The sequence below is a fragment of the Vombatus ursinus genome, unplaced genomic scaffold, assembly GCF_900497805.2.
Source record: "Vombatus ursinus unplaced genomic scaffold, bare-nosed wombat genome assembly UNPS02014872.1, whole genome shotgun sequence".
In the NCBI taxonomy this organism is placed as follows: domain Eukaryota; kingdom Metazoa; phylum Chordata; class Mammalia; order Diprotodontia; family Vombatidae; genus Vombatus; species Vombatus ursinus.
The window spans coordinates 110,001-124,229 of record NW_020954650.1 but is presented as its reverse complement, the minus strand read 5'-3'; positions in this window follow the sequence as shown (position 1 = coordinate 124,229).

The window sequence follows — 14,229 nt, the reverse complement described above, 5'->3', positions numbered from 1 at the left end:
ATACCACAGAGGTCAAATGTGACAAAGGAGGAAAATGAAGCCCTTAGAGGAGAGGTTATGTTTGTTTAAACTCACACTGGTAGATAGCATAAGAGGTAGGATTTGAATCTAGACCCTCTGACTCAGGAGCCGAGGCTCTTTTCACTATACCAGGTTGCCTCTCTTGTCACAAACCTTCCCTTTAATACATTATAGAATTTCATTAGGAAGTTAATTCAAATTTGTGAGCTTGTGGTTTAACTGCTTTCTAAAATTTAGTATTTTTTTCAATTACATGTAAAATTTTTAATATTCATTTTTTGAGTTCCAAATTCTCTCCTTCCCTACCATCCTCCCCCACCCACTGAGAAAACAAGCAATATGATATCAATTATATATACATTATATATATATATAGAAAATAATGTAAGACTTATTTCTGTGAGGGACTGTCTGATGTTGGCAGCTACCAGGTTGGGTGCTATGGCAAGGGTAGGGTAAGATCTGGGTATTTTGGAAGTCGAGGCAGGGGCTGTGGTAGGCAGAGTCGTGTGTACTGGGATGGGCTGGATATGGAGAAGCCCTGAGGCAATTGGGCAGTGCTCTGTGAGATAAGCTGGGTACAAGAAAGTAGTTGGAGTTTGAGCTCCTGAGGCAAGGGGCGGTGCCACATGGGAGTGGGATGGCAGAGGACTGAGTTCCCTCTGCTTAGTCCCCTCCCTATATGCAACGTCATCCCCAGATGCCTCTTGTGACCTTCCTGACTTCCTGGGTCCCTTTGTGCAGCACTGACCCAGTCCCCTCCTGAGTCTGACTTCCTAGGTCACGTACTCTTGTCCATGCGCCATTCCCAGATGCTTCCTTCCTATATCCGGTCCTGGCCTCCTACGTCACTCCCTCCCCCTTGGTGTGCTAAACTCAGACAGCCCCTTCTGGTATCTGACCCTACAATCATTGGCTAGTAAGCGGGCTGGGGAGGAGGGGCTAAGTAGGTACTTAGGAACAAGTGTGGTCAGATCACACGTGCGCTCTCCCCTGGCTCCTGCCCTGTTGCTCTGGCCTTGCTGCTTGGGCTTGCTATGATGGCTTGCTGTGTTGGCCTCTGAATAAAGCTCTGGTGTTGGCACCTCCCGATGGCTCGTCTCTGTGTGGTGATCCGGCTCAGAACCGAAGACCCAGGTGTGGGTAAGACTCTGGTAGTGTGCTTCTTATAAGAGAAGTAGGTACTGGCTCACGGCTGGCAGAAGGTCGGCATGCGGCCAGTACATATTTCCCCATTAGCCATATCACAAAAAAGCAAAAAAAGTAAAAAAAATATATATACCTCAATTTGCACTCAAAGTTCATCAGTTCTCTCTCTGGCAGTAGATAACAATTTTTCATCATGAGTCTTTTGGAATTGGCTTGGATCACTGCATTGATCAGAGTAGCCAAGTCTTTCACAGTTGATCATCATTACAACATTACTGTTACTGTGCACAATGATCTCCAGGTTCTTCTCCCTTCAATTTGCATCAGTTAATATAGTCCTTGCCATGTTTTTTTTCTCTGAAATCACCCCCTCCATCATTTCTTATATCACGATAATTCTCCATCACATCCAATGGCACACCACAATTTTTTCAGCCATTTCCTAGTTGATGAGCATCCCCTCAATTTCCAATTCTTTGTTACTATAAAAAGAGCTGCTATGAATATTTTTATATGTATAGGTCCTTTCCCTTTTTCTTTTATCTGTTTGGGGTTCAAATGTAGAAGTACTATTTCTGGATCAAAGATTATGTACAGTTATATAGCCCTTTGGGAATAATTCTAAATTGTTCTCCAGAATGAATGGACCAGTTTACAATTCCACCAATATTTTATTAGTTTAACTATTTTCCTTTATCCCTTCCAGCTTTTTCATCTCTTGTAGGTGTGAGGTGGTACCGCTCAGAGATGTTTTAGTTTGTGTTACTCTTATTATAGCAATTTAGTGCATTTTCATGTCACCATTGATAGCATTGATTTCTTCTTCTGAAAGCTGCTTGTTCATATTCTTTAACCATTTATCAATTGGGGAATGGCTTTTATTTTTACAAAATTGACTCAGTTTTTTATATTTCAGAAGTTTATCAGAGAAACTTGTTTTAAAAAACTAGTATTACTTCATTGTCTATGGTACCTTTTTAGCAAAAACATAATTTCCTTCATTATCTCTTTTAATTAAGTCAATTTTTGCTTTTGCTTAGTCTGAGATCTTGATTGCTGTCTCTGCCTTATTTACTTCAGCTGAGGCATAATAGATTCTGTTCCAGCCCTTTATTTTAACTCTGTGTGTGCATTTCTGTTTAAACATGTTCAAACATGTTTCTTTTAAACAACCTATTATTGGATTCTGGTTTCTAATTCATTCTGATATTTGTTTCTTTCTATGTGTAAACTCATCCCATTTACTTTCACAGTTATGATTATTGATTATTGTGTATTTCTCTTCATACCAATTCCTTGCTTATCCTTCTCTCTCTTTTTATTATGTCCCTCCTCAATAGTTTGTTTTACTTCTGACTGCTGCCTCCTTTAATCCCTTCCCTTTTATAGCTCTTTCATATCTCTTATTTTTCTCTTCTGCTCTTTCTCTATTTGACTAGATAGATTTCTATACCCAACTGTGTATATGCATACACAGAATATTTGAACCAAGTCCAATGAACATGAAGTTCAAAAATTTCTCACCACCTCACCCTCACATTTTCCTCTCCATTATAAAAGCTCTTCCTTGTGCACCTCCTTTATGTGAGAACAATTTCCCCATTCTACCGCTCCCTTCCCATTTCTTCCAGTGCATTCCTCTTTTTCACTTCTTTTTTGTGTTTTTGGAGATCATCCCAACATACTCTACTCATACTCATACCATCTGTCTATGTAGACACCTAATTGTCCTAATAATGATAGAGTTCTTTGGAGTTACATGTATCTTCTCATCTCAGAATGTAAACAGTTTAACTTTATTGAATCCCTTATCTTTACTCTTACATATTTACCTTTTTATGTTTCCCTTGAATCTGGTGTTTGAATGTCAAATTCTCTATTCAACTCCGTTCTTTTCATTAGGAATGCTTGAAAGTTCTCTATTTCATTAAATATCATTTCCCCTGTGAAGGATTACACTCAGTTTTGCTGGTTATTATTGAATGTAATTCTAGTGCCTTTGCCTCTTGAATATCATACTCCAAGCCCTCCACTTCTTTAATGTGGAAGCTGCTAAATCTTGTGTGATCCTAACTGTGGCTCCACAATATTTGAATAGTTGCTGTCTGGCTGCTTGCAACATTTTTATGATCAAGTTTTTTTTTTCTTTTTGGTTGTTGCTTGCTAATTTTTGCAGCTTATTTTTTGACTTTGAATTTTATATTAAAGTTGGGCTCTGCTCATCTGCGTATGGAAGGCACTGTCTTGAGCTACAGGATTTTTTTGTGCTGCTACCTTCCGAGTTAGTTCTGGGGATGTGTGAATTTTCAATGCTTCCAAAGTGATGTGATCCAATGAGAGATTTACAGATATATATAGATATAGATAGATATAGATATAGATATAGATATAGATATATCACTTCTCTCTGGTCTGTGTTCTTGTATTTATCTAGGAAGGGTATCTGTTCCCCTTCATCCACAAGCACTATTGCTTCTCTTTTCCTTGAAATTGAGACCTTATGACTACTCTCTTGTGATTGACCACAAATGCTTCTCTTCATTCTGGAACTGCAATCCAGAACTGTGTGTGGACAATAGAGATGCCAACCAGCACCAGTATCACCCAGTGCTAGCAAAGTATTCCCTGTACTCTCTTTCTAACTAGTTCTCTGACCTCCTTATCATCACTTGGTTTGCAGCTCCCAAAGTTACTGCTGCTGCAGCCATTGTTGTACTACCTCTAAGACTCATTGCTGGTGCTGCTGCTGAGCTCTGGGACACTCCTACCCCAGTGTCACAGACCTCCCTCGCCCATCTCCTAAACTGTCTTAGGCTGGGAAAAAATGTCTTATTCTGAACTTTTGTTGGCTCCTCTCCTTCAAAATTTGATATGAGGAGTGATTTTAAAGTTGTTTGGAGGGAAATTAGAAAGTCCAACTGAGTTGCTGCATGCTCTACCTCTCTTCCTTCTGCTTTTCAGTTTATAATATCTCTATGTAACATTTCATTTGAGTCTCATGATACCTCTGTGAGGATTCAGAGACATTAAGTAATTTGCCAATGGTCACACAACAAGTAAATATTGGAGACTGGGCTTGAACCCAGGGATTCCTGATTCCAAGTCTAGCACTTTATCTGTTATGTTTGGTTGGATACTGTAAATCCAACTTTTAGTAGTTTATTGCTACCTTCATTTATATACACTTGCTGCAGAAATTTTTGTCCATTTAGTTCTGGCCCCAAACCTCCATTTCCTATGTAATTTCAACCTTAGTGTTTGGTTCTGTCTCTAGTTGTTTCATACTCCAGAGTCCACTGGCGGACTAAGAGGGGATAGGAAAGATTTAATCAGAAATAACAAGTAAGACGACTTAGTTCCTCTTATATTTACTGTCAATCAATCCCTAATACTGGTATTAATGAGTAGGTATCTGATTACTAAGCTATTGCAATAGGTAGAGACACTATCCTTAATTGGTGATTAGTTGCAGCAGCTATGGTACATAACTATGGCACAAAACTGAGTAATGATCAGCTCTGTCCTCCCCAATAGTCACTTGGGGCAGAGACCTAGGTTGGTGAACTATGAATTGTCTAATTTGGAACAAGACTGGGATGCTTTGAGATCAAGCCCCAGGGAAAATGATCCAACACTTGAGACAGAGGAACATGTGAAATTTGAGAATGTATAACCACACAGGATGCTCCTGAGTATTTTAAATGAGAAATAAAAATTATGAGAATAGAGATTATTTCCTGCAGAACAAAAATAATGTGCAGAATAGAATAACTTGTATCTATGATGTCAAATCTCAACAAACAAAAAAGAGAACAATGAATTGAGTATGCAAATTTACAGAAGTGAAAGATAATCTAGGAGAAGAGAAGCAAAATAACAATCACATTAGAAGAAAATATGCTCACTATCTAATCTCTAACTATTGACATTTTAGACATTATTTAAAATCCTGATCATGGTCCAGTTTTTATATGAATCATTCCCTGTTCTTCCCATATGATTTTCATTTCTCCCTCTCCTAAATTTCCCAGGGACTTTGTTCATGCATCTCATATACTTGCTGTAATTAATATAGGGTAATGTCAGGGCCTAGGGCAAATATCCAGTTATGTACTTCCTTCCAACCTTGGGAGAAAATCAGATAGTAACATTGTACTCAGGAGCACTATACTGCCTCCCATCAAAAAAAATTCAAGAACTTCTAGGCTAATGAAGGCAAAGTTACTTCTATATCAGATCCAGAGACCATAAGGTAGAGCAGGCCTCTTTAAGACTGAGATCATCCCTCTTCTTCCTACAAGGACTTCCTAGAAAGCCCAGAATCTTCCTATTATAAGAAAGTAATTGATAACAAGCTTTTCTCAGAGTATAATTTATCCTTCTGGTAGATAGTCTTGTTAATGATTCTGATCAATACCACTCTCAGTTTCGTAGGTAATAACCTCATCTTATGACCATGAATTTGTCTGTTCTATCTATCACTAAGGTTGAGATTACACAGGAGATGGAGATTTGGGGCCAGAACTAAATGAACAGAAATTTCTGCAGCAATTGTATATAAATAAAGGTATAACGTATAAATAATCTACTGAAAGTTGGATTTACAGTATCCAACCTAGTATAACAGATAAAGTGCTAGACTTGTAACAGACTGTTCTATTTGTCTCTTCTGTCTATTGATAGAATAGTTCTATCAACTATTCACCCATTAAATTATAGTGCAAACAATCCCACATAAGAATGGGTCAAATGGTTTTCAGTTCATAGGATAATAGGATTTAGAGCTAGAAAGAATTTAAATATATTCTGATCTAATCTTCTATATTTATTTTTGAGGAAACTAAGACCCAGAAAAGTTAATAATCTTCCAACTGCTCAACCCCAAAACTCTCTGTTTGTGATTATCATATCATCATCAATTTATTAGCTCCTCATTCTGATAACCTTTTCTTAGTCCCCATCCTCCTTCAGCTACCTCTTTACCATTTTTAAAAATACTTTTGACAATCCCTGCTCTCTGAGTACTTCTCATTTGGCTTCTTTGGCATAGCTCTTTCTTGGATCTCATATGCTTTTTACTTACTCTTTTGTTGGATTATCATATGTGTCCCAATCCTTCAGTGTAGGCATGTTCTAGGGCTCTGTCCTATGGCCATGTGTCTTCTTTCTGTCCAGGGATAGGAAACCTGCAGCCTCAAGGCCACATGTGGCCCACTAGATCCTCAAGTATGGCCTTTTGGCTGAATCCAAACTTCACGGAACAAATCCTATGTAGCCCACTAGGTCCTCAAGTATGGCCCTTTGAATCCAAATTTGAATTTAGTCAAAGGGCCACACTTGAGGACCTAGTGGGCTACACATGGTCTCAAGGCTGCAGGTTCCTCACCCCTGTAATCTATACTCTCCCCTTTAATAGTTCCTTTGCTCTTAGACAAATTACCTTTAAACCTATATTTCCAGTCATAATCTTTCTACCAAACTCCAGTTCCATAATATTTACTGACAAAATGAAAATTGCTATCTTTTCACATTAACTGATCCCTCCTCAAAACTTTCTAATTAATGTTGATGGCAAAAACATACTTCCAGTCATCTAAGTTTGAGGTGTTGGTATCACCCTTGACTCTTCCCTCTCCCTATTCTCTCCTTTCCATCCCTATATCCATTCAGATATTAAGTACTTTTGATTCTTTATCCAAAATATTTCTCACATATTATCTACTTTTAGTTACCACACTGGTTAAGACCCATATCAAGTCTTATATGGATTACTTTAATAGCTTCCAAATTGGTATTCCTGCTTCTAGTCCTCCCTGTCTCCAATCCACCCTTCACAAAGATGTAAAAATAATCTTCCTATAGCACAAATATGACTGTTGTGACCTTGTTCAAAAACCTTCAGTGGTTCCTCATTTCCTGTTGGATATAATACAAACTCTTTAAGCATACCACATACATATTCATGTATAGTACATAATTAATAACTCAACAATAATAATGGAAATATGTTGTATAATGTTTTATAGGTACAAAACAGACAGCATACACTATATTCAGTCCTGAAAACAGCCCTCAGAGGAAGATAATACTAATAATAACCTCATTTCACACATGAGAAAATGGGTTCAGAGTGGGATAGTGAATTTTTCAAGGTCATATGAAAAAGAACTAGAGGCTTTAGTGGATAGAATTAGGAGTCAACAGGGCCATGTGAAAGCCAAAAAGTTAATGGAATGTAGGGCTGAATTGAAAGGCTTAGTGTGCAGATGTGGGGTGAGGGGTATAATAGTCTCGGTACATTTTGCTCTGACCAGACCACATTTAGAATGTTTGGTTTAGTTCTGGACTAGAGAATTTGCAGAAGTGGGCATCCAGGATGGTGACAAGACTGAAGGGCATTCTAGAAAAATCAATTGTAGGAAAAGATATCTGGCATAGAAAAGAGAAAACTTAACAGATAAAACAATGTCATATGTGAGGAACAGCAAGTAAGTCAATGCCTCTAGAAAGTATGTAAAGAGAAGTAAGGTATAAGACCACTGGAAAAGTAGAAAGGGGTGAAGTTATAAAGGATTTATAAAGGAAAACAAACGATTTTATGTTTGCATAAATATAAGGAGGCAATAGGTAGCCATTAGAGTTTATTGGATGGCATGGTCAGACCTGTGTTTAAGGAATATCAATTTAACAACTGAGTGGAGGATGGCCTGGAATGGGGAGGGACAAGTTAGGAAAACAGATAGGTAGGGTATTTCAATAGTTCAGGAATGATGCAATGAAGGTCTATACCAGCATGATGTCAGCGACAGAGAAGTGAAGGGGGCATGGGCAAGAGATGTTATGAAGGCAAAATATACAGGCTTTGGTAACAGATTGGATATGGGGATATGTATGAGGATAACTTAGACTGAGCAATGACAACTGGAACAATGGTCATACCCTCCACAGTAATAGAGAAGGTAAGAAGAAAAGAAGGTTTAAGCAGAAATATAATTAATTCAGTTTTGGACACATTAAGCTTAAGATATGTCCAGTAGGTATTTAGAGGTATGAGAATTGAGGTCAGGAGAGATGTTAAGGCTAGATGAATAAACATGAGAATCATCTACCTAGACATGATAGTTGAATCCCTGGGGGCTGATAAGATCGTCAAGTGAAATAGTATGTAGGGAGAAGAGGAAAAAGTGTAAGACAAAGTGTTGGGAGCCATTTAGGGTTAATGGAAGCATACCCTTGGTAAAGATTCAGTAAAGACTAAGAAGAGAAATCAGATAGATAGAAGAACCAGGAGACAGCTGTGTCATACAAACCTAGAGAAAAGAGAGTATCAGAAGAAGATGATTGACAGTATCAAAGGCTGTAGAGAGTTCAAATGGGATGAGAAAAAGCATGAACTATCTATATGCTAAATATCCTAATAGATTTTTGTGAAGCACTGAGCAGCAGGAATTCTTGGGAGGAGAGACATGTTTCTATTGGCTACAATAGTACGTGGAACCATCAACTTTGTGAAAAGGATCATGAGGTTATGTAAAAGTATCACTTGTTCTCAAGAAACTAGATCTAGTAATGAATAGATTCTCTTGGGGACAGATCCAGTTTACAGACAGGAAACCCTATCCATTTTTATAAGATTAATTGAAAAGACTCATAGGCTTTTCCTGGGACAGACTTTACTTCTTTAAATGGAGAAAGCTGGGCTATATATCCTGAACTGTCCCTCCTGTATCTTCTCACAAAGCTCAGTAGGAAAGAATATAACTCCAAAAGTGATGAGGAGAATAAAAACATTTCACTCAGATCTGATTGTTAGCCCTTTTCTAAGTACTACAGGAATTGATAGTTCCTTTAGGAAAGTGAAGAAAATGTTCCTTTATGAAATTTGGAAGACATATTTAATAGTGAAGCAAGGAAAGATTGCTTTCAAAATAAGCATTCACCAAATTAATTCTTTTTGTTCTTTCAGTAAAGGCATCTGTGATTTGGTAGGCCCTCAGGTATGAGTTTAATTTTGTTTGTTCATGATGTATGATTACAGAACAATGTTATTCCTGAAAAACCCTTCAAAATATAATTAAAAAGTTGGCAGAAGTGATGTCTCATCTCTGGCTTTGTTTATATTTTTTTAATAAAAAAAGAAAAGCCCCAGTCGTGCTCTGCCTGAAATACAGTGACCATAAACAAAGGTAGTGAGAATATACACATTTGGAAAATCACCCAGCTCTCTACATGTTCCCTGAAAATGACAATGCACTTTTGTTCTGTCATAGAACTTAATTAAAGAAAACCACGCCTACTGAGTCTGTCTTATTAAAAATATTATCCCATTTGATTCTTGCCTACATGGAATGCTTTTGTTTTTTTTTGTCAAGTTAAATGCTAATTGCTACCCTCTATATAATGGGGAAAACAATTTTTTTTCTATTTATAAATCTTTTTTGAGAACTCAAATGTCAGAGGGGTAATGAGCCTCCTCACTCAATCCTATCCAATCCAACAAACAAGTATTACACATTTATTATGTTAAATGCACTATATTAAGCTTTGGGGATACAAAGATTTTTTTTAAAAAATAGTCTCTGACTTCAAGAATATTACACTCTTCTGGGAGGATATAATATGTGAAAACACACATACATATGTATGTATGTATATGTGTGTATGTATCTCTACTTACATGCTTCTAGTGGAGTGTATCAATATATATATATGCAAACACACAGACACACAGACACACACACACACATATATACATATATATATATATATACATATACATACATACATCTACATATGCATACAAGGCAGCAAACACTAATACCAAAGGAGAACAGAGATTTAGAGCTGGAAGGACCTTCAGAGGCTGTCTAGTCTAGCCCCTTCATTTTAAGGTAAGGAAACTGAGGCAAATGGAGATTTAAGTGACTTGCCAAGGAGACACAAACTGTAAATTTTAGAGTTGGTGGTGTATAATAGTTCTTTTGATTCCAGAACTTTTTCTACTGTCCCAAGGATTAGAAAAATTTTCTGGTAGGAGAAGGCAAATGACATGGAAGGTGGAAATGAAGACTGAGTGGATTGCTGACATCATCCATAAACCATACCTATACAAAAGCAAAGAGATCAGTGGCAGAGAACAGAGTTTGGGGTATGGCAAGCAGGCTAGTTTAGCTAGAACATGGAGTATCTGAAGTGGAATAATGTACAACAAGCCTGAAAAGACAATATTGAATTACTGTCAAACTGAGGAGTTTATATTATATCCTAGAGACGATAAGGAGCTATGAGAATTTTTTTTATTAATTTATTTTGATTTATCAACAATCACTTCCATAAGCTTTTGAGTTTAAAATTTTTCTCCCCCTCCCTCCCTCCCCAACACAGAATGGAATCTGATATAGTCTATACATATACATTGTTATTAAACATATTTTCACATTAGTGATCTTGTAAGGAAGAATTAGAACCAATAGGAGGAACCACAAGAAAGAGGAAACAAAACAAAATAGAAGAAAAAAATAGCAAATAGTATACTTCAATCTGCATTCAAACTCCATGGTTCTTTTTTTGGATATGGATTGCATTTTCCATCATGAGGCCTTTGGAGATGTCTTAGATCCTTGCATTGCTGAGAAAGGATAATTCTATCAATGTTGGTCATCACACAACATAGCAGTTACTGTGTACAACATTCTCCTGGTTCTGCTTACTTCATTCAGCATCAGTTCATGCAAGTCTTTCCAGGTTTTATTGAAGTTGGTCTGCTCATCATTTCTTATAGTACAATAGTATTCCTTTACATTCATATTCCACAACTTGTTCAGCCATTCCCCAATTGATGGGCATACTCTCAATTTCCAATTCTTTGCCATCTCAAAAAGAACTGCCATAAATATTTTTTCCCATTTGTATGATCTCTTTGGGATACATCCCTAGAAGTGCTGTTGCTGGGTCAAAGGGTATGCACATTTTTATAGCCCTTTGGGCCTAGTTCCAAATTGTTCTACAAAATGGTTGGATCATTTCACAGCTCCACCAACAATGTATTAGTGTTCCAATTTTCCCACATTTTCTCCAACATTTAGCATTTTCCTGTTTTGTCATGTTGGCCAGATATCAGTCCGGGACTACTATGAGAATTTCTTGAGCCAGAAGTAACATGGTTGGATATGCTTTAGGGAAATTATTTTGGTAGCAGTGTGGTAGATGGATTGCAGTAGAGCTAGACCAAAATGTGAGCTGGTACTCTACTTACAAGGCTGTTGCAGTGGCCAAAGTGAGATATGATGAGGGTCTGAGTGAGTGTGTGGTCTTGAGAGAAGCGAGAAGATAAATTTAACAGTTCTATGGAGGTAGAATTAATACGACTGAGCATCAAATTGAATTCAAACTGGTCCAAAATCAAAGAATGGTTGTATTTTTTTCTCTGCATTTTCATATTATCAGACACACTATGGAGTAGTAGAGAGACCCTTGAAATTAAAATGGCAGCAGTTTGAGTCCTCACCTGTTCTATATATTGACAATTGATCCTGGACAAGTGACTTAATCTCTACGTATTTCCAAGAAATTTTCTAACACTGTTAGGTGCAGAGAAGATGCTGATCTACATTAAAAGAAGGAAGTCCCTCAATAGGAGCTTTCTATCCTTATAGACCTAGAGGTCCAGTCCCATCCAATTTGTATGACAATTATTTCATGATGTCATCCTCCAAGATAGACTATGAGCTCCGTATGGAGGAAGACCACATCTTATTTTTCCATGCACCTTTCTAAATGTCCTAAAAGGATGTCCAATCCATCATTCAACAAGCATTTATGCTATTATATACCCCCAACTCTAAAATTTACATCAAGCACTGTGCTAGGCACCAAAGATACTAATAGTGACATAGTCAAGTCCACACTTAAGGGAAACCACTTCAACACTCTAACCACTTTAATGCTGAGTACTAAAGTAGGTAGGGACTTGAAAAAGGGAGACCAATTAGGATATCATTGTAATAAATCCAGTTGAGCGAGAATGAGAGGTGAAAATAAGGTGGTTACAAATACAAGAGATGAGGAAGTAGGAAGAACAATATGTTGACTATACAGAAATTACTTAATAAGTTCTTGCTGGATGAATAGAAAATGAACGCATAACTATTAATGTTCAAGCTTTTGTCCTTTACATATCTAACAAGTAAAAATTTGACATTTTAGGATTTGCTCCTTGGGAGATATTTAATACTTTTAAAAGGTATAATCCACCAAGTTGGGCTGTAACTGCTTCTGATTTTTCTTTTCCCAAATAGAAAAAAGTTAGTTTTTTAACATGCCCACTTGTACTTAAGAAGGATCTTACTCCGAGGATAGTTGTCTAAATAATATTTAATATGATCTAGGCTTGGGAGCTCACAATATTCTTAGATTCCCTATAGTGTCATATTTTCATTCAGAAAAAAGCAAATTCTTTTATCAATATTTTTCCCTGAAAACACCACTTTCCAAAAGTATTTTACTCCCTAAATATATTTTCACTTTCATTCTTTCTTGTTTATCATATTTTGTCTTCTTAATTAAATTTAAGGCTTTTATTGTCCCACAGAGTTTTATGCTTTCTGATGTTAATTATATAAGTAAATTCAATTCCACCAAACATTGATTAAGCACCTATTAGGTACAAGGGACTAAGTTAAACCATAGATATACAAATATAGATAAGACATAGACCTTGTTCTCAAAGAACTTATCTAATGCAGGTACAGACAGCATGTACACAAATACAAGTAAGTGAGATGCAAGGCAGTATGGAAAGGAAAGATTCAGACAAATGACCAAATCTGAGCAGAAAAAGATCACTTTTACCTTAGAGGTCAGGGAAGTATCCCTGGAGAAGGGAGTACTAGAGCTGGGACATGGATAAAGAGAGAAAATATAAGAGATTGAAATAGGCAGAAGGGGAGAGTGCATTCCAACAAAGAGGAAAGCATTAGCTAAAGTATGGAGATTGGAGAGAATAGGGGAGAAGACCTATTTAGTTAGAACTTAAAGTCTGTGAAATGGACTGGTATGAGGTAAGGTTGAAAAAGTCACAGGGGGCATTGAATGCCAAGATCACAAGTTTATTCTTTATTCACTGATAATATTTGAATAGAAGAGTAACATGATCAGAATGATGCATTATGAAATTTATTCAGATAGTACCATGAAAGGTATGTTGGAGAGTGATTAGGCAAATATCAATACTGGATAATAATGGAGGAACTATTAAAATAGTCTATATGGAAAGAGAGACACACCTCAACTTAAGATAGTTACAGTGTGAGTGGACAGGACTAGATTTCACTAGCTTAGATTTTCATTAGACTAGATTTCACTATTTCTCATTTATAATGAGAAATCTTGTGAAGGTAGAATCCACAGAATTTGACAACTGATTTGCTATTCAGAACTGTAAAGAACAAGGAGGTATCAAAAGTGGCTCTAAGGTTGTGAATCTGGGTGACTTGGAAGATGGTGTTGTCATCAATAGGACAGAAAGTTTTGGGAGAGAGGCAAGTTCTTTGGGGACAATGAAGAGCTCAGTTTTGTAAACATTGAGATTAATCCAGGAGTGGGGGCATATGCCTTTATTCCAAGCTATTGGGTAGGCTGAGGCTGGTGGATTACTTGAATTTAGGAATTCTGAGACACAATTGGCTAAGCTGAATAGGTGATTGTATGAAGTTTGGGAGCAGTATGATGTGCCCCAGAGAACAGAGAACCATTAGGTAGACTATCCATGCTGATCAATAGTGGGATTGGGCTTGTGAGCACTTCCAATCTGGGTGAGATGGGGAGACCCAGGATTAATAAAATAAAATAAACATTGAGTTGGAAGTGCCAGTGGGATATTTAGGTGGAATTATTGAGCAGCTTATTAGCAATATGTAACTAGATCTTTGGGAAAGAGGGGGTAAAAATATAAATTTCATAGTAATTTGCATAGATGTGATAAATAAAGCTATGAGAGATGGCCTTGAATCTTACCCTCTTATCTCTGTCTATACTACTTAATTTCCCTTGAGATAGAAT